Source organism: Polyodon spathula, chromosome 11 (genome assembly GCF_017654505.1).
Source record: "Polyodon spathula isolate WHYD16114869_AA chromosome 11, ASM1765450v1, whole genome shotgun sequence".
Lineage (NCBI taxonomy): Eukaryota > Metazoa > Chordata > Actinopteri > Acipenseriformes > Polyodontidae > Polyodon > Polyodon spathula.
This window is the reverse complement of record NC_054544.1, coordinates 44584886-44608033: the sequence shown is the minus strand read 5'-3', so window position 1 is coordinate 44608033 and position 23148 is coordinate 44584886.

The following is a 23148-nucleotide window of genomic DNA, read 5'->3' as shown; positions in this document are numbered from 1 at the left end:
TGGATAGCAGACTGGACACAGAGGACAGAGGAGCGATACACTGCGCTCATTGAACGGGTAGGGCTGGCATTTTCCACAGTGCCAATCCCTACCACAACACCAGCAATATCTCCACCAAAGGCTCAGATAATGAAGATGTTGGCAGAGAATAACCCAGAGGCATACCTGGTTGTGTTTGAGCGGCTGGGTACCACTGTGGCATAGCCACAGGAGTTCTAGACAAGCCATCTGGGACCATGCCTGATCGGGGAGGCTCAGGCAGCCTACCAGGCTATGAGCAACCTCAACACCGCCATTTACATCCTGGTCAAGCTGGCCATTCTCAGCTACCTCAACATAACAGCAGAGACCCACCGGGTACGGTTCAGGGAGTAGTGAAGATTCCCGGAGACATGCCCCAGGGTGGTTGCGGAGTGGTTGTGTGACCACATTGTACACTGGCTGACCCCGTGAAGAAAACCACCCTGCAAATGGGGGAAGCAGTGGTGGAGCAGTTCTGCCATGAGGTCGGTACTGCTACCTAGGCCTGGATACAGCGCCACAACCCCGACACCCTGGAAGATGCCATGAAACTGGCCGAGGATTTCGAGGATTCCCTAGTCTCTGCCAGGACTGGGATACTGTCTGTTCATGCCCTACCAGCAACAGGACAGATACCTAACCATTGCTCCCTTTGTCCCCCCAACTTGTTTTAGGTGTAACTCACTGGGATATATGGCCATGTAATGCCCCACTGCCATGGAGTGATGTGGCTATTTGTAATTGGGCATCTGAGATAGGTAAACGTGGGGAAAATGGCCGGGAGGGGCCTTGTATGATTGATGTGGTTTTAGGTGATGTGAAAACATACACATTAGTGGACATGGGATGTGGGCAAAACTTAAATAGTACAGCTCTCTTGGGCGGTGTGTCATGGCAGCCACGAGGTAACCATGGACACATGGCGACATACCCCACCCTAAAAGTATATTTATCAGTAGTACCGATAAAACGTCACCTGGTAGTTGGGGTGGCAGAAAAGGCTACCACACCCAAAAAGTCTAGGTTGAGACTTGCCAAATGATAAAGAATTGGTTAAATTAATGGCAGTCTCAACTGCACACGTAAAAGTGGCAGAAAAAAAGAAAAAGGAACAAATTGGTCATGTGTTTCCTTTTCAAGCTGAAATGTTTTCCCCCATTTTCCGTCCTAGAAAAACGAATAAAGAGAGAAGGACTGCAAAGTGGGAGGGAGCATCACTAAGACAAGGCTGGGGTCTGGTGGGTGAGCGCTCGGATGATAACAAACACCAGTCAAAAGGAGTCGGATTGCAGTGTGACCAAGAGGGCAACATTATTGGGCAATCTAGGGCAGATGCTACTCCAGCCCCTCTCACTATACTTGACAGGTGGTACTGAAGTGCGGCCATAATGTGGAACCAACATAGCGACCCGTCACTAGTGCACGCTTGGTGGCAGGTCCTGGAACCAAGTTTCTGTCTAACACGCTACAGCAGGTATATAAAACCAGAGATGGAAGGTTTGGTAGAACGCTTTAATCAGACCTTCAAGTCAATGCTGAGATGGTTTGTAACGCAAGAGCAAAAACAATAGGCATCACTTCTTCTCTACCTCCTTTTCCCCCTTCAAGCTCTTGTATGGCAGACAGCCTTCCAGCATCCTCAATCTGTCAAGAAAGGGGTAGGATGAGCGCAAAGGCTCATCCAAAAATGTAAAATCAGAATTGTGTGCTAAATGGTAGGGGCCATATGAAGTGATTCGGGCTATAGGGAAGGTGAATTATGAAATTACAGAGCCTGATTGCCGTAATGAACCATGTAAATTTATTAAAACTTTGGCAGGCAAGAGTGGTCTTATTTATAGCTCCAGGCAATGTAGAGGATGACTTAGGCCCCTGTCCAGAAACTAGTGGACTTCCAGAAGGGTTAGGGTTAGAGTTAGGGTTACCCTATGGTTGCCCTATACCCTATGCCTCGGGTTGACAAACTTCTAGATAGACTGGGAAAGGCGAAGTTTATCTTGACTCTGAACCTGACAAAAGGATACTGGCAGATCCCCTTAACCCGCAGTTCTCGAGAGAAAACCACATTTTCAACACCAGAAGGGCTGTTTCACTTTAAAACTGTGCCATTTGGGCTACATGGTGAGCCTGTTGCCTTTCAGAGACTGATTAACCAGGTTTTAAGCCCACATAATGAATATGCAGCAGCCTATATTGATGACGTGGTTATTTACAGGTCCACCTGGCGAGAGTATTTGGCTAGGATTACAGCCGTCCTTCAGTCTCCAGGGCAGCCCGGCTAACAGCCTGAGAAAATGAAATGGAAGGGTGAGACCCGTGGTCACCAAAATCCAGGCTTTGGTCACCGTAGTGATCGCAAAACCAAGACTAAGGTGAGGTGACTACTGGGATTAGTGCTACTCATTAGTCAATAATGGGCTTTATCCAACCCCTCCACCCCACATAAGTATGCAATACGTTATAGCCAATTTGGTTCACAGTGGTCCAGAAAAGTAGTGCCTCCAAATTCAATTAAATGGTCAGCTCAGAGTCAGTGGGTGTTTGATACTATTAAGCATAAACTGTGCCAGGCCCCCAATCTTATCACACTTGATTTAACAAAGAGATTCATCCTCCACACCGATGCCTTGGACGTGAGTTTGGGTGCGGTCTTGTCCCAAAAGGTAGACAGAGTAGATCACGATACTGTATCTCAGCAAAAAGATGCTACCTCGGAAGAGCAACTATCCATTAATCCTTTGTGGTCCATTTATACAGTGCTTGTCAGAGACGTCAGGTCCAATTTATTTTCACAAGCACTGTTTATTTTACAAGCGCTGTTTAAAATAATAAGTAAAAACAGGTTTAAATGCACTGCATTGCAAAAGGACACTCAGTACTGCATCTCCAGCCAAAAACCACCCATTGTTCTCTGTATTTTTCAAATACCTCTTCATAGTCGTGCATACTGATAAATTATCTCCTGATCACTCGTTTTATTACCAAACTCCTCAATAATGTGATTGAAGTGATAATTTTATTACTGTAACATCTCAAAAAGCTCTGCAGATGTCTGTGAGCAGCTACCTCCTTTGCTTGTGCCAGTGTTATCTCTGTGGTGCAGGGGCTATGTGTATTGCTCAGACACACCCGCTTTTTTTCAGCTTCTCTTGGCTCCTATCGGTCTCACTCGGCCATTGAAAAGTTTTCTCTTCTTTTTCCGGAGAAAAAAATGAATAGAGACCTGTGCTTAATGTCTGTTTGACTGAAAAGGAAACTTTGTAATGTCGGAAGTGGTCCGACATAGGACCGCAAAGGGTTAAATGAGAGCTATTCACTATTTACGATACTACCTGCTGGGATATTCATTTGATATTGTCAAAGACCACGCCCCACTCAAGTGGTTAAGCACAATGAAGGATAACAATGCCCAGATAACTCGGTAGTATCTGGCATTACAACCCTTTACGTACCACATGGTACACCGTGTGGGGAAAGACGGATTATTTTTCCCGGGAGGGGGGAGTAATTCAAATTAAAGCTAATTCAAATGTAATCATGCACTGATAATGAAAATGAAACTAATAGCTAGCTGATGCACCTTTAGCAATAAAACCTTTAGCATTAAACATTCTTTAAAGCAAAATGTTCCAGTTCATTCAAATTCTAAGGACTTCTCTTGTGTACAGCCTTCTTCAACTCATACCAAAGATTCTCAATTGGATTTAGATCTGGACTTTGACTAGGCTATTCCTGAACCTTGATTTTATTCTTCTTTAACCATTCTGAAGTAGATTTTGTTGTGTGCTTTTGAATCATAATTATTTAATTAGCTAATTGGTAAGTAATTAATCATCACTGGTATTCAATTATCTTCCTATCACTTCTATTTAAACACCTGCATGTGTTTCTTTACCCGAGGAGGATCGGGAGAGCAAGAGAGAAGAAAGAGAAAACACAACTAAACTAAACATAGTATAGGATCAGTGAAGACGATTGCCCAGCCTGACCTGGCTTTTTTCTGTTTTCTTTTTTCACATTAATCTACACATAAATACAACAGAGAAGCACACAGAATATATTATTGTAGGATAAGTAATCAGTAATAAATAAATAAATAAATTACAGGGATATATGTTCTAATCTAGTTTATTCAAAGAAACTTTGTTGGATTTTGACGGGACTAATACAATTGATAGCTATATCACCAAAATTCTGACTCTAAAGAAAAAATAATTCAGGTATGAATCACATGGAATTGCATTGAGTGAGTACTATAAATGTTAAAGGGTTTCAAGAGGTCTAGATATACAGAAAGAACCTACTATTGGACAAGAGGACCCTGCCTTCTGCCCGAAATGATGTGAGATATTGAATCGATGTTCCTTTGATCTCATGCTTTTGGTGACTGAAAATGCAAATAAAGAACTTTTCTCAATTAGAGACGATATCACCAGCATTCAAACAGAGATTCAAGAAAACATCAGCAATTTCACAGTTCTGGACATTGATGTTGAAATCCAGGACCAATTACAAAACTTCAAGTCGGATTTACACAGATTTAATCTTAGGAAGTTTAAAAGTGATACATTTGACTATTGGGAAAATAATGTCTACCCCTGGCTCTCTGGAAAAAGATTGATTCAAAAGGGACTTAAAATACCTACTGACATTAATCTTTTAAGTGATTTTGTTTCCTCACAACCCTCTTTGGATGAAAGATCTCCTCAATGTTTTTTAGGGGTCAGACACAAAACTACAAGACTGAGAAATTCAAAGAACCCAGAACCAAAACCAGGAGAGGAAAAAGAGGGGACAAACAGAAGAAATATGTGGAGTGCCAACAGACAGAAACAGTACTTTACAATATTTCAGAGACGTCCTTAACAGACATACAAATGTCTGTCTTGAAGAAAGGTCTTTCTTTTGCGACAACATAAATTACTGACCCTTTCTTGGCTAAAATTGAACTCTACAAATTTTTTAGAAACATCCGTGGGAAAAGTTTCTTTTGTAAACAAAGTACACCTTCATCCCCAGTTGATACACGGGTAAGAGATTTTGCGCCTTTTAAACCTAAGAATACCTTTAATCCTCCTGTGCTGAATCCTTCGGTATACCCTTTTTGTCGCTTAGTGGAAAGAGATGTTGAAATGCTTTACAACACAAACTTCCATATAGAACTTTTACAAACTTGAGACAGTGAGCGTGTTGCTCTTGATGAACTTGTACGGGACAAAAACGTTATTATCAAGCCTGCTGACAAAGGTGTTTCCATGGTAATTCACAATATAACATTCTATACTAATGAATTTAACCGCCAACTAATGGATGACCATTTCTACAACAAACTTAGTAAAGATCCTACATCTACATTCAAACAAGATGTTGATGCTATGTTAAAGATTGGTTTAGATAACAATTGGTTATCCAAAAATGAATTTGATTTCGTGACTCAATCTCGCCCAATTTGACAGGTCATTTATACTCTTCCTAAAATCCACAAGAATTTAATAACTCCACTGGATCAACCAATTTTATCTGGAATAGGCTACTTAACTGAACCGATTTCTAATTATATTGATTCATTTTTTGGTCTGTTTGTATATGCTTTGCCATCTTATATAAAGGATACGACTGACTTTTTGATCAAACTATAAGGTATTCAAAACATTTCAGATACAGAATGGCTAGTAACATTAGATGTTACTAGCCTGTATACTAATATACCTAACTCAGATGGTTTAAAAGCTTTGGAATTTTATTTAAAACAGAGGTCTAACTTAAGACCACCCATTGAGAATCTTCTTCAGTTGGCTGGTTTGGTCTTGCATAAAAACTATTTTCTGTTTGAACGTGACTACTATTTACAGTTACAAGGTACTTTTATGGGATCCACTATGGTACCTAATTATGCTAACCTATTATTATTTTGATTATGGGTTATTTTGAAAATGATTATACTAATAATCCATTTAGTGAGTATGTTCAGTATTGGTATAGATATATTGATATTTTTTTGTGTGGCCTGGTTCCAATGAAAATCTGTATGTTTTTAACTTTTTTTTTTTTTTTTTTTTTTTTTAATGTTTTTAGGTAAAACACTTAGACCTCTAAAAATTAGACTGGGTGAACATAACAGTGCAATAAGACCCAACGACCCCACATACCTGATGGCCTGACACTTTAAAGATCGTTCACACAATGTAAATTCTTTGAAATGCAACAGTATTAAAGGTGTTACCCATGGCAGAAGGGGATGGAATATCGCAGTCAAACTACTGAAATGTGAAACTTTTTGGATTTTTAAATTAAATACTTTAATGCCTAAGGGACTCAATGAAGACTTTGAGTTGTCCCCGTTTCATTAGTTCAAGCGGTAATTATTCTGATCAGCTGATTAACTGATCTTCTATTGGAACTCTTTAACGGGTGTAAAAATACTTGTTGCATAATTATGCTGTATTTAGATATCTCAGATGTTATGGATCCTTCTAGGTATTTGCTTGTAATCTTATAATTATTAAATGACCATAGGATTGACGGGTGTTATAAGTATATTGAACCTTTTTCTGCTAAATCTCCCATTTGTTATAATGAAAATTGTATGATGTATTAACATGTGTTGACTATATCTTTTGATGCGTTTTTTCAAATTGAGCAAATTGATTATGATTGCTAATGGATGCTTAAATAGATTGCTGCCTGTTTGTTTTTCTTTTTGTTAATTTTTCTCAATATGTTTTAGAAATTAAATGAATTATTTTCAAATGAAAAATCCTTGAGTGCGGACCATTTCTTATTTTTCCACTATATGCTTTTGGTCTACGCATCGTGTTGTGGTGTTCCTTTTTTTGAGATGCTTTTTTGGGCGTGGGGTTTTCTTTTGTCAATTATCGCTGTAGCATGGCCAGGTCCTGTTGTAGGTGAGCACCTGGGGGCTGGGTGGGTAGTTGGGTGGTTTCAGAGAATACAATGGAGATCGAAATGGCCAAGTGCCTGGTACATTAAAAAACAGAAGGGTATTTCAGCGCATATTGCACATTGTTTGGCTTCGACATTTTTGTATCATTTGTTTGTAGTACAGTTGTTTTCTTTGTACACATTTTGTTTAACATGCCCCCTTTTTTAGGATATATTGAAACAAAACTACTGCTCTACAGTAGTTATGGCACAGTGTAATATTTCTTAATGCTGATCATTTAAGGTTTAACTACAGTGTTGTATTACAGTACATGACTGAGTGATACGTGCAGAAGAGTACAAAGCTTTCACTATTTTAAGAGTCTTTGTTTATGATCAATTGGTTATATTGTATCAGTTAGTTAAGGCTTATTTTGTATTCATAAATGTATTGTGTACCGGCTACGCACATGAGTACTTGCAGTTTTTGTTGAGAATTTCACCCCTGCTGCCTCAGGTAGCAAAAGTCAGATAAGGAGCCTAAAGATTCTCAAATCTACTTACTCTACGTTATCATCAGCACTTTTTTTAAGTGTACACAATATAGTTAATAAACCAGAAATGAACAACTCAGATATTTAATTTAGAAGCTTGTATGCAATCTTAAACCGTTTTTTAAAATTTGGTTTACAATTTTTGGTATTTTTTTCTTATAGAAAAAAGTACTAATGGCAATTGTAGTAAATAGCTTTGAGACTCTGGCCCACTGGCTTGCTTAAATTGAAAATTACATCAAAACCCATTTACTCTGGTAATTAGATGCAATTATTTTAAAATGTTTTTACCCCAGTGAAAAAGTTATTTAAAATGGGCCATAGATCTTTTTTTATATATTTACTCATATGGTTGTTCTACACCAGTGTGTTCAAAATAATTAGTACTATTCTACAATAGCCCTTGGGCTATGATTTCCCCTTAGTGCAAAACCATTGCACTGCCCCTGTCTATCTGCATTGCTATTGTAGTGCCCCTGTCTGTCTGCTTTGCTACTGTACATAAGAACATAAGAAAGTTTACAAACGAGAGGGGGCCATTCGGCCCATCTTGCTCGTTCGGTTGTTAGTAGCTTATTGATCCCAGAATCTCATCAAGCAGCTTCTTGAAGGATCCCAGGGTGTCAGCTTCAACAACATTACTGGGAAGTTGATTCCAGACCCTCACGATTCTCTTTGTAAAAAAGTGCCTCCTATTTTCTGTTCTGAATGCCCCTTTGTCTAATCTCCATTTGTGACCCCTGGTCCTTGTTTCTTTTTTCAGGTCGAAAAAATCCCTTGGGTCGACATTGTCAATACCTTGTAGAATTTTGAATGCTTGAATTAGGTCGCCGCGTCTTTGTTCAAGACTGAATAGATTCAATTCTTTTAGCCTGTCTGCATATGACATGCTTTTTAAGCCTGGAATAATTCTGGTCGCTCTTCTTTTCACTCTTTCTAGAGCAGCAATATCTTTTTTATAGCGACGTGACCAGAACTGAACACAATATTCAAGATGAGGTCTTACTAGTGCATTGTACAGTTTTAACATTACTAACCTTGATTTAAATTCAATACTTTTCACAATGTATCCGAGCATCTTGTTAGCCTTTTTTATAGCTTCCCCACATTGTCCAGATGAAGACATTTCTGAGTCAACAAAAACTCCTAGGTCTTTTTCATAGATTCCTTCTCCAATTTCAGTATCTTCCATATGATATTTATAATGTACTTTTTTTCCCCTATGTGCAGTACCTTACACTTTTCTTTATTAAATGTCATTTGCCATGTGTCTGCCCAGTTCTGAATCTTGTCTAGATCATTTTGAATGACCTTTGCTGCTACAACAGTGTTTGCCACTCCTCCTACTTTTGTGTCTTCTCCAAATTTAACAAGTTTGCTTACTATACCAGAATCTAAATCATTAATGTAGATTAGGAATAGCAGAGGACCTTATACTGATCCCTGTGGTACACCACTGGTTACCACACTCCATTCTGAGGTTTTTCCTCTAATCAGTACTTTCCGTTTTCTACCTGTTAACCACTCCCTAATCCATGTATATGTGTTTCCTTGAATCCCAACTGCGTTCAGTTTGAGAATTAATCTTTTGTGCGGGACTTTGTCAAAAGCTTTCTGGAAATCTAAATAAACCATGTCATATGCTTTGCAATTATCCATTATCGATGTTGCATCCTCAAAAAAATCAAGCAAGTTAATTAGACATGATCTCCCTTTCCTAAAACCATGCTGACTGTCTCTCAGGACCCCGTTACCATAAAGGTAATTTTCCATTTTGGATCTTATTATAGTTTCCATAAGTTTGCATATAATAGAAGTCAGGCTTACTGGTCTGTAGTTACCTGGTTCAGTTTTGCTTCCCTTTTTGTGGATTGGTATTACGTTTGCAATTTTCCAGTCTGTCGGTACCACCCCTGTGTCAAGAGACTGCTGCATGATCTTGGTTAGCGGTTTGTAAATAACTGTAGTTCCTCTTTGTGTCTGTATTGCTGTTGTAGTTGCCCTGTCTGTTTGCATTGCTATTGTAGTTGCCCTGTCTGTTTGCATTGCCATTGTAGTGCCCCTGTCTGTCTGCTTTGCTACTGTAGTTCCTCTTTGTGTGTGCATTGCTAGTGTAGTGCCCTTTTCTGCCTGCATTGCCAGTGTATTGGCCCTGTCTGTCTGCTTTGCTATTGTAGTGCCCCTGTCTGTCTGCTTTGCTATTGTAGTTCCTCTTTGTGTCTGCATTGCCAGTGTAGTACCCCTTTTTAGATTTATTAGGGAAGGGGTTATTTCTACTAGCATTCTACCACTGGCAGTCTCATACCATTGCATTGCCATTGACTATAATTTAGTATAGGGTATTGTATTTTAGCTTGTGGAAAATGATAGTGGGACATTGAAGGTTTAAAAAATACATTCTGTTGGCTGCAACGTTCACAAACTGTCTAATGTAACAGACAACACAGCAGACTTCAGCAGCTTTCTCTTATAAGAATGGCATAATAGTAAATGCAAAGCAGACACGCACCTATGTAAACATAAGAGTGCAGAGCTATACATGCAGTGTGAGGCTGTACACATAAAAGTTGATTGCAGTGAGCAAGCAGCTGTGAGAGTAGCTGTGCAGTCTAGTACGTGCCATGTAAAACAAACATGTACTGTAACGAATGACTAAAACAGCAGCAGAGCCCGGGTCATGAAATAGTGTGGAAATCAGTAAGCTGCAGACAAAACAGCTTCCAGTACTGTACTGTGATCCAGCAGGGGGACAGGTGAGAGGGGTTAGACACAAGCAGGGTGAAACCTTTCTGAGACAAAATGAAGAAACTGATTCCCTACAGTATTTCTGCATCGCTACTAAATGATATGTGGTGTGTCACTTCACTTGGGGAATGTCTTGCTTATTAAAATATTTAGTCATTTGTGAGACAATTATCCATTCAGAAATACTTTACTAAAGGAGGTCTGAGTGGGGTTACTGGGCAATACCTGAGTTAACACCACCAAGCACCACCTTTTCTAATACAGTGTATAGTAAATATTCACCCCCTAGGAAGTTTTCACAGTTTGCTGTGTTACAACCTGCAATCTTGCATATTTTAAATGGGATTTTATTTCCCCTTTTGATTTACACAATCTGCTCAACACTTTCAATGTGTGAAAAAATGGAGGGGGTGGGGCTGAAAAAACAATTTAATTAAAAACAAAAACCTGAAAAGTCCTCACTTCCTTTACTATGACACTCTTAAATAAATTCAGGTACAACCAATTGCCTTCAGAATTCACACAGTAAGTTAAACGGAGTCCATCTGTTTGCAGTAAAAGTAGTTCACATGATTTCAGATTAAATACACCTGTCTCTGTAATGTCCCACAGTTGGGTAGTGGATTCAAAGCAAAGATGCTACCATGAAGACCAAGGAGCTTTCAAAACAACTCTGGGATAAAGTTGTATCTAACCAAGACATTTCATTTTTTTTTATTTTTCATTAACTGTTGTTTTACAATAAAACACCTCTTGCCTCTTCAAAGTGTTGAGTAAGTTGTGTATATCAAAGGGGGAAAAAATCCCATTAAATAATCAAGATTTCAGGTTGTAACACAACAAGCTGTGAAAACGTCCAAGGGGGGTGAATACTTACTATAGGCACTGTATTTGTTTTTAACAACATAAAAACAACATAAAATAAAACTAGACAGAACTGAAAAAGTATAAAAGTTTTCTATATATTTATTTCAATTTTACCACTGTAGCGAGGTGAAATAATTGAATAGGAAGGTATTGATTATCATTTAAATATTGGTTATTGGTTTATTTATACAGCTTGTGTCTACATTCTGTTAAGCATTACTTTTTCTTTCAGGTCCTACACCTGCCCTGATTTGTATTTAAGATGGTTCACCTGCAGAAATTGACTGCCTGCATTTCAAACCATTGCAGGGGAGAAGAGATTTTAAATCTTATCTCAAAGTTTTCTAGAAGGTACATTATTTTTGCTAACCAGAACAGTGCTATGATGAGTGCTAGTCTAACGCTCTAGAGTTTCATATTTTTGTATTAATTTTCACAGGAGGAATTGTCTTTCTTTACCCATGTTTCTTTTGTTGAACTTTCAGTGGCTTGCTGTGTAATTTATGGATCATTTAATTTTTGCAAGATTAATAGTAGAAGAGAGTGGTGATTTCTGGTTTTGGTAAATATAAATTAAATGAATTTCAGAATAAACTTGACTCTCGTAGTTTATAATCAAATAAAGCATTGTATCATTTATAAACCTTATGCCTTTGTGTCTTCCTTTCCTTCATTTTTATGGTTTTCTGCCCAGCCACATACTGGTCCCACGCGATTGTTACTCACGCATTACAACAACCATGCATTCCATACAAACTCAGTAAAATACAGACGTACGCACAGAATCTTGTATTCTGTCATAGTCCTTTATCAGCATATCAAGCCATTTTCTTTTCAAAGATTCTACTCTGCATGAGTTTTACCCTTGTCAATGTCTTTAAATAAGTGATAAGATGATCTGGTATCTGCTTATCCCCATTTTTATATAGGCACTGATATGAATGCAGTATATGTCTCCCAGTCAGCCCCAGTCAATTCAACCAGTCCAGCACACTTCTTGCAAAGAACACGACAAAGTAAAGCAGATCCAGAAAGAAGAGCACAGAGACACAGAAGGAAATACTAGAATCATAGAGGGGACTGGCCAATATTACAATCACTCATTTTTCAGATGTATCGTAATATAGTAGTCCTTTTTTGTTATTTTCCTGATCTAATATTTATTCAGCCAGGTTTGAACTGATTAAGAAAAAGGCTGAAGAACAAAAAAATATATTGTATAAATATAAATATATATTATTGGCTGTACGTTTAGAGAAAAATATCTAAAATGTTAACATTACTGGAGTATGGCAATCTAATCAAGTTCTTGATTTGCTCCTTGACTCTGAGGATGCTGATTGATTACTGGGCTGTCAGACAAATGACCAGCTAAAACAATGGACAGGAACCAGTAGTATACACAGCTAGTCTAGCACAGCTCATTGTATATAGATGGCATTTATTGACAGATGGAATCCCTCTGCCATTTATTTAATTAGGATTCCAAATCAAGCTATCCTGAAATTTAACGATACGGTACAGTTTGGATGTAGCAACAGCAGATTGGTGCCAGGACGAATGGTTGATTTACATGAAGTCAGACAGCGTGAGCAGCTCATAACAGGAAAAAACAAACAAACAAACAAACAAAAAACTTGGCCTTAAACAAGGAAAAGCAAAAGCATGGTAATATAACAGCTATAAACAATCTATTGTATTTGAAGATCTCGGTCTCCCTCACTAGTACAATATCATCAAACTTTGTCTCATATATTATCCACTCTGAAGACTGTTCCTCATACCCTGTAGTTATCACACAATTAAACCTTCATGTAGATATACAGAATATAGATACAGGTACATTTTAAAGAGAAATACAGCAGTGTGGTGGATATTGGAGAGTCCTCCATACAGAGAACATATTAACACCTGAAGGTGTCACTGTAGCCCCAGGTTAAGTGACCTGCAACCCTGCTAAAAAAAACGGTTACTACGGGCACAAAATGTACAGTTAACTCTATATTACCTAATTACCTAACACCCTTTGTCTTGTTACTATCATCAGTTTCTAGCTTATTTATATACATTGAGCTGGATTGGCATTATTGATTTCAATGGGACAATAAAGTCCTGACACTTGCTAGCAGACCCCTGAATAATCACAATGATGTTCAATTAAGATCATCAAACAGTGTGCTCTGTAAGATTGATTTGCTGTTTTCTTTTAACACACACATTTCTGTTGGTTGTTTAGTTACAATAGCTTATATCTGTTGTGGCTGTTTTCTGTGTTATGTTAATATATTTTATTAAAACTGTACTAAGGTGGAAACTCTCCCTGTGTGTTGCCAATCCTGAGCTAGATATTGTACCTCAGCTGGTCTTGTTTGTTTATCTCTTTGTGGTTTAAAATATCAAAAAGTTAAATGCTGGTTCTCTTGAATGTAACCGTATAGCAAAATACACAGACTACCTTTAAAGAGTAAATAGTGGGGTTCCGAAAAATACAGCATAACACGTCCCCATGTGTTGCTACAATTGTTTAAATGTAGCTGTCATTTTCACTGCTGACATCCTGACACATTTTTACACTTCGAAAACTTTAAAGTCTGTTTCAAAGCTCTTTTCAAAATGTCTGCTCAGTGCACTGGCAGTGTAAGGATTATTATTGCCCACATTGTCAAACAGGTAACACAGCAATAACGATCCATGATGTGGTATGGAATAGAAAAGCCAGAGCACTTTTTTTTTTTTTTTGCTCCTGCACTGACTTGTAGGACAGGTCTCAAACCCTAGTGCACTAGAGCGGCCATTTTGAAGAGAGGTTAGAAACAGACTTTAATGATATAAGTGTAAAATGTTGTCAGGATGGTAATAAAAAGAAAAATGACAGGTACGTTAATGAAACAGTTGTAGCAACACGTGGGGACATGTAACACTATATTTTTGGAAACCTGCTATTTACTCTTTAACAAGCACACAACTGCAATATGGCAGCCATAGTAAGGCAGTTCACATAAGGTGTGTTTGAACTGCAGAGTTTGTATTGTAAAGTACCTAACACAATTATTACCTGTTTTGCGCATGCATTGATTAAAATTGACTCAAATGTGCAATTTTACTTCGAAACACATGTTATAACATATCTGGTACTACTTTAGGTTAAATGAAGCTCTCAGTTTCTATGCCTTATTCTCGGGTTATCTGTTTGCACTTTCACTTCCTTTCACTAACTTCAGCCTGCCGGGCTCTGCAGCTTGTGTTGTGATCCTCATCACTGCTCTGCCTGGACAAACACAATGCCCTTGAAACGATCTGCTAAAGATGAAAGAAATAACTTCATAGCAAACCTCAAACCACACATCTAAGACATCTCCGTGAATTGCTTTGCAGAGCTGTCAAGATTCCTAATTGCTGGCTGATTTGTGTGTTGCCCAAACTAATCACAGTTAGCAGATGAATCTCTCGCTGATTTGTCTGTCTGTTAATATGTAGACCTGATTAGCATGTGATAAATAAGACAAGGCTTATAAAGCTGAAAATAAAGCTTGTGGCTAGGTGTAGTCAACAAAGGGTAGATGGCACACACACTGGCTTTAACATCAGCACCACCATAGCCACTTTTTTGAAAGGCTTTTGCCATTCAAATTTAAATATCTCCGTGTATGTGAATATCTTGTGCATGTCCGTTCTTAATTGTTACTAAATACTTTAATTAAATACCCATACAGTGTTTCAGCTGCAAAATTGTAAAGATTAATAAGTTATAAGCACTTGCTTCTTCAAGTGCCAGACCCACAGTTTATGTGGCATATTGAAATCAATACAATATAGCTGACAATTTAGTCTGGGCTTTATAATAAAATCAAAGTCATTGTGAAAGAACATATTATATACTCCTGTCGAGTGCTGAAACACTAATGAAAGTCATTCTACACATTATTATTATTATTATTATTATTATTATTATTATTATTATTTATTATTATTATTATTATTATTATTATTATTATTATTAATTTTTATTTGCAGTTGTCACAAAATATACACCTTGAATCACAATACAGTGTGATATAGCTACGGTACTTTTGTTTTCGTCTGCCAGTCCTCTGAATCAACTCACAAGTTTGTAACTGTCACCCTGCACTCCACTTCACTCCTCAGGCAGAACAACTGTGCCATCCTGAGCGTGCACAAGTCAGTGACCATCAGGACTGATTCTAAACAAAAGCTAGAGACTGTTGCATTTTACAACGCAATGAAGTACAGTGTGGATATACTGGATCAAATGGCACGGCTGTCAAAGGTGGTACTCGCAGGTGGCCTGTGGCTGTTTTTTTTAATGTTTTGGACCTGGCAGCCATAAACGCTTTGGTTTTGTATAAGGAGTGAATGAGCAACACAATCACTCAGAGGGACTTCATTTTGCAGCTGGTCCTGGAGCTAGGGCAGAAACATTTTGATAAGACACAAAAGCCAGCTGGCAAATGCCCCTCAACCTTCAGCCAGCCCTGAAAATGGAAAAAAAGACAATGCCAGGGTCCTAAATGCAATAAAAACGTAACTTTTGATGTCTGCGCCCATTGTAAAAAGGCAGTCTGTGGCAAATGCATTGGCACAGTTGAAAAGCGTGTTTTCTGTGTAGATTGTACTTGGAAAGCTGTAACAGAACTCTGAACAGACAAACAGAGGCTTTAAACTCTGTTTCACTCAGAACTCTTTCACGTTGCATAAGTTATGTTATATATTTGTTTTATGCTATTTTTATAATTAGTTCTTTATGTTTTATAATTTTATATGTGAATGCAGCTTTCTACACCTGTTTACACAGATGTTTAGTGTGTAGAGTTTATTTTACTACAGTTTTTCATGTTTATGTATTTGTGATTTTTAAAAAAATAAGAAAATTGTTTAATTTTCAATTTCAATATGTTGTTTCTGCTCTGAAAATCTTATGTATGATGTTCATAATTAAAAATATTAAAAGGGGTTAAAAAGAAGTCGGTTATCTAGAAAGGGGGTGGATCTCTGATACACTAACTCATCGACATGGAAGGGAAACATTGTGGCAGCCGTGGATTGGAGGAGCAGTTGCAATCGTTTACCATGGGATCATGAGTTATTGTTCTAATAGGGGGCGGAGCGACACGATCTGTTCCTTCGTTTATGGTAAAGGAATGCCCTGGACGGACATGTTTATATATCTTACTATGTGTGTTTGTTTGTTTTGTTTCTAATTGTTGCTTGTTGTTATTAGTAGACGGCTAACATGTTTCCGAGCTGTCACCAGAGGCCAGCACCAACCTGGACATCACTGCACTTGTATCACGGTATATATTGTATTTTCACCAGGATCACTACAGCACGCACCCAGGACTGGTGACCGTGTTTGTATATTGTGTGTGTAAATTGACTGGACAGCGCTGGACAGCAGACCAGAGTCCGAGGAAAGAAGGAGAGAGGAGCGATACAACGCAGTCATTGAGAGGGCAGGGCTGGCAATAACGCCACACACTGTAACAGCACCTGTGATGACAGCCATAAAGGCATGGCCATTGAAAATGATGGTCATGGCCGCAGGAGTTCTGGATGAGCCAGCTGGGACCCTGCCTGACCAGGGAGGCTCAGGCAGCATACCAGGCGATGACGGACATGGAAACTGCTGATTACGACCTGGTAAAACTTGAAAGCCTCTGTCGTCTCAACATCATGATGGAAACCCACTGGGTACCATTCAAAGAGTACCAAAGGTCCCCGGATACACACCCCAGGGTTGTCGCGCAAAGGTTATGTAACCACATCGTACACTGGCTGACCCCCACCAAGAAGACCAACCTGCAAATGGGGGAGGTGATTGTGGTTGAGCAGTTTTGCCATGTGGTTGGTGCCCAGCGTTCTTTCTAAGGCTAAAATGTGCGCATTTTTAGCAGTAACTGGAAACAACCTTTGCACTCATTTTACTAACTTTTGCAAGTTATTATAATAAATACCAACCTCAACCTCAATTTTTCTGGGAGGGGGGGAGTAATGGGTAAGGTAGATTGAGTCGAGTGTTTCTTTGGCTCCATTCTAAGCGGTGGGATATGTGACAGAAAAAAAGTAATAAAAAAGTAATACAAAGGTTGCTTTCCAGCTCCTTTATTACATTTGTTAATTATCCCCCCCCCTCCACCAGATGCGTCAGATGTTGGTTTGGGTGCTGTCTTGTCCCAAAAGGTAGACAGAGTAGAACACCCGATACTGTACATCAGCAAAAAGATGCTACCTCGAGAGCACAACTACTCTTTGGTTGAAAAAGAGTGTTTGGCCATTAAAAGGGCTACTCACTCCTTACGATACTATCTGCTGGGACATTCATTTGATCTAGTCACAAACCACGCCCCACTCAAGTGGTTAAGCACAATGAAGGACAGCAATGCCCGGATAACTTGGTTCTATCTGGCATTGAAGCCCTTCATGTACCACATGGTATACCATGCAGGGAATGACCTACAAAATGCTAATTATTTTTTCCGGGAGGGGGGAGTAATGGGTAAGATAGATTGAGTCGAGTGTTTCTTTGGCTCCACTCTGAGCGGTGGGATATGTGACAGAAACAAAGGAATAAAAAAGTAATACAAAGGTTGCTTTCCATCTCATTTATTATATTTGTTAATTATCCCCCCCCCCCCATCTTAGGATGACAACATGATCTTTCTTATACAAACTATAGAGTCTTGTTTTGTAGCCAGTTTCAGTTGGAAAATGAAACATACTGTATACTGCTTTTTAATGTTTGAGTGCATCATTGTAACAGTGGCTCCCTGAGATGCCAAGCCTTGGGAGAATTTAGCTGGGTTACAGAAACAGTACGTAAAAAGGAACTAAACACACTTTTTGTTTTTATAATAATCAGCTGAATTGTTGATATGTTTCCATTTTGATTCCCCTGCAATGCTGAATTTGTTTCTAATCTATATTTCATTCCTTGGTGTATTATTTATTTATTTAATTCATACAGTATACAAATAGTGGCTGTTTGAGTGTTGCAGGCTAAACTATTACCTCAGGGTTACAGAAGTCACTGGTTAATTTAATACCAGAAGGCAGCTAAGAGCATTGCTGCACAATTAAGGTGAGGTTTGTAACCCAAAGGCTATTGTGTAGACTATATAACACTTCAAAACACAATAATAACTAGGATATGCTATTTTTGACCATGACATCAAATAATTTGAGAGGTCAAGGATGTCAGAAACATTATTGGGAATGACAGAAATATATTCCTTGAAGATGTTGGGAACATCATAACAGAATAAGCATGGGGTAAACAGAATGGAAGAAGACAGTATTTGAATACCAACTTCATCTTACCAAGTTGGGATTTATCAACTTGCTCTGGATTAATTAGTGGTGGCATTGCATAAATTAAACAAAAAAGAAGTATTACTCATTCACAGAGGCCATAAGCTCCTTGACTACCAATCATGAAGTCTGAAGGTTATGGCTTTTGCCCTACATATATCTTACAGTTTTATTAAACTAATTTCCCCTTCACCACCCAGACCGCAGTCTCATCAACGTGTGCACTGGAACTTTTAGGGAGGTCAGCAGTATATCAGCACCCAAACATGAGGTTGAGTGCCAAAACCAGGCAAACGAGATTCTGTGATCAATATTCATGTCATCTGTCTTTCTCTAATAAATCACAAGAATTGACCTGACTGAAACTGCTGTGATACAGATTTGTTGTCCATGCCAGTCTTACTATGATTCCTACTACTATTACTGGATACTATGATACTGTATTCCGTGCAACCTCCCAGAAATGCTGGAAACGGTAGAATTGATGTGAACACACCAGACATTGACATCTGTAAACCAAACAGTGAACCAGAGATCACACAGATTGGGTCTCCCTGGATTCTGGCTTCAGGGGCTGCCCAGCCTTCAGAGTAGATTCCTTTTAAAAAGCTGCCCTGCTCAGAAAGAATGCATTTTTTAATGCCTCTCTTAAAAGGTCATAAAAAGCCATGTCTTTATTGCTTTGACAGCAAATTTGATTCCAACTGAAAAAAAAAAGAAAACACAGCAAACTCTCTTTTAAATACAATTTCCTCTGCTGGCCCTTGCACCACCATATAATAATAGGGAGATGAGACAAAGTTGTGAGGGTAAAACAGTAGTTCAATGTACTGTTCACAAATTCAGAAACACCTGCTATATGTAACATACCTTTTTGTGTAAATGGGCTTTAACATAAATACATTTTACCAATCTTGACACCCTCCATTTTTTAAAACAATTATTTGGTATAAAATGTCTTTCTGCATTGGTAGTAAATAAACATTATTTGGGATGGGACAGCTTGATTATTCATCAATGCCAGTACTTCGTGTTTTACAGTAGAATATACAATACAGTAAAATAATGTGGGGCAGAGATTTGCTGAAGTTCAATACATAGTAAAGTGTTGTACATGTGCAATTTAGAGCCTACATTGAATTGAACTGAATTGTGAACCACATAGGAAGCACTATTTATCAAATTTGCCCAGAATTATTTGAGACAATTATTTTCTAGATACTCTTTTGATATATAAAAGGCTCGATACATTCATCATAAAGGATAATATAAAAAAAAAGCCTTTGTATACCTGCAAAGAGTACATAATAATAGAGAACACAGTCATAAAATGCTTTACCTACAAGTCCTAATCTTGGGGTATAAATTGGTCCTTGCCTATCCCTTTGTGTGTATGCTACAATTACACTTTTTCCATGTAAATACTGTGATCATATTGTTCTCATTTTTCAATACTGCTGGCTCTTATTGATCTCCACTGGGCATGAAATCCCCCGCGAAGGGGATACAGTGGAATCGTCATATACATATGTCACATTATATCATATCTGGAGAATTGCTTATTAAATTATGATTAAACATTTCATTGACAATTCTTATTCTGCACTATTCTGTACATAATGTTCATATATGTCAAGGTCCTCATCTTTTTCCTCATACAGATAATCATGGCGGGGTATGTATATTATTGACATACTTTTTTTTATATTATTGACATACGTTTTTTGTTACTTTCAGATGCAGAAAGGAAAGAAGAGGGATACATATTCAGTGTAGACATGCTCTATAATGACCGCCTCTGGGGACCATTATCACCAGGAGTACTCAGCATCCATTAATCACAAGCCTTCCCATACAGGTCCTCATTTTAATAATTTAACACAAATCCCTGTGCTGCACAGAAGTCAGACTGCCCCAAAGCCTACACATTTGCTCATCTCATTCTACTATCAAATTAGGACTGCCTACCTACCAACTGTCCCATTTGAAGACTGCAATCCAATCTTCAAGATGTTATGCAAAGGTCAGAAATCTCTGAATCACTTTTTTTTATTATTTCAACAGTTTATTTTACTGGTGTATTCATTTATACAGTACACTTCTGTTCTGCTAAGCAAAACCAACAATGTTTTGTAAGTACAGACAAATACTCCACGCTATTTATGTATTCATTATCTTTCTAGTGTAGGATTGTTTACTCCTTTATAGTGAGGTGGAGTCTTGGCCTTCTAACATGACCATGTTTAGAATGACTTTGACAGACAAACCTTAACCCTAACACAAACAACAATCATGAATAACATTGCAACCAAGCTTCGGGACCGATCGGATTTACCTAAAGCTGTTTGGAATTCTGAAAAAGTTATTTCATGTGATCCAGAAATGAACACAGCAAAATCATCACATCATCACACAGATGATTATAACTTGAACCATGATATTGGCTCTTTAAGGTGTGCTGATAATGCATCTTCATTAAATTTTATATCCCAGTTTACAGCATATCCAATCCAAAAACTAATGTAATTTAAGAGCAAAAGGAAAATATGAATTAAATTACAGAAAGTGTTCTGACCTTGTTAAATGAACTAAGTCATTCCTTATCATTGCAACACAAGGGAATATATGCCTTGAGTGTTGACCTTTGTGAACAGCAGATATCATTTGTGTTACATGCCAGGGTTCAATGTTAAAATAATGATAAATGTACACTGGTTTGTGTAATGTGCACTAACAGGTTAAGAGTCAGTTTTATATTGTGTGTTATCATGAAAGTCAAAATATGATAACCTTGACTAAACCTGCAGGACCCATTACTTCCACTTTGGGTTAAATACTATGTCATGCTGCCAGGATAGACTTGTTCAGGGCATACAGTGTTGACATTCAGTGTGATTATTGTTTACGCCTGTGATTGATACTGTCAGATCAAAAGCTTTTATGATGAATAGACTGCCTAAGGAGAGCTTAGCAATGTTTACTTAGCACTTGCCAGACCTTGGGGTAATCCAGCCAAAACAAACTCGATTAACATTGCCATCTTTGTATTGGGAAATTAAGGTTTGGGATTTAAGTTCAAGACTTTAGAATTCTACAATAAATACCCCTTATGAAAATGTAATTGTGGCAGGACGAAAAGCCGAATTGAGTGTTTGAGTGTGTTTGGGTGGGGAATATTTGGTTAGCAATCCACAGGTATATAAAGAGGGTGATCACTGGTGTTAATTTAGAATCATTGTTGGTAATAGAGGTGGAGGTCTGTGGTTTGTGGTTTGTGTTCCGTGCTGTCCTTGAGTTTTTGTTGAATCTTTTGTTTTGGCCCTTGTGCCATTTGTTTTGTGAAGAGTGTTTATTCTGTTTCATTTGTTTGAATAAACTGCGCATTAATACATTAAACTTGCAGCTTTCTGTGTCTGAGTCTCTCTCTCTCTGCCAATACCATCTGGGCTGTGACGCTACCATATATACAAAATATATTTTTGAAAATATAGTAAGTGAAAAATACACATAATTTAAAATATGTTACACTATACTGATGTATTTTTCTGGTAAATATATTGCAATATGTTATAACATATAGCAATATATTTAAAAATATGTAAATTATTGCCTTTCTAAGATAAAAAATAAATATATTTATAATATAAATATATATTCCTTTTTGTACAACATATGTCAATATAAATAAAAATATATTGCAGTATACTAACTTGAATTTTTGTAAAATATATTGTTATATATATTGTATATATTGCATTTTCGTTATTCATTTATAGTTTGAGACTGTTGTATAGATAATAAAAACAACAAAAAAGAGAGGCCTTTTAAAAAAAACAAACAAAAAAAATATTATTTAATGCTTATAAAATGTATTTTAGAATGGCCAGCTTAAATCTGACAGTGTATAATGAAACTTCAACTTTAACACATTGGATAATAAATAAACAAATTGTGACCATATATCTAAAAGCAACCAACAAAAACTGAACAATAGAACAATGTGCAAAAGAAAAACAAACAAAAAAAAAAATGCATTCAAATTATTTGTGCCAGGGACCTTGATCATGTGATGCAAGATTGAACTATTCACTGTAGTCGATGCTGCCATTTCTCTTTTTTTGCCTGAAAATGTTTGATTACTGCACAGAGGTAGGGTCTGTCTTACAGCACAGCAGTAACATTGCAAAACACCCATTCATGGTTCTCTACTGACATGGTCCAATGCAGGAAATACATAAAAAGAACCTTGTTTTAAAGCCACAAGTCTCAGTGCCTGAGTAAAAAGATTTAAAGGGCCAGGTAGCCAGCAGGAGATTCAACATGGGGCACTCCCTAAAGAGATAACAGACAAACTCAGTAGCATGAAATAAATATTTTATCCAATTAGGGCAAGGATGCAATGGTAAATATATTGCAACATTTTTTTAATATATATTTCTACCTTCAAATATATTGCAACATATATAAAATATATTACCCGACTTAACATACATTTAATAATCATCCTAAAATATATAAATAAGCTGAAACAAATGTTGAAATATAATTTAAATGTAAGCAATATCACACAGAAAAAAAAAAATGTGCGTGTGTGTGTGTGTGTGTGTGTATATATATATAAACACGGCTTGGAAAAATAACCACCAATGATTGGTTAAACAGCATCACATGACCGTGCATATATATATAGCGTATACCACGGCTTGCATACTAACGAGCTGCTTCACACTAAATAAATCTCTAGGCTCCACTA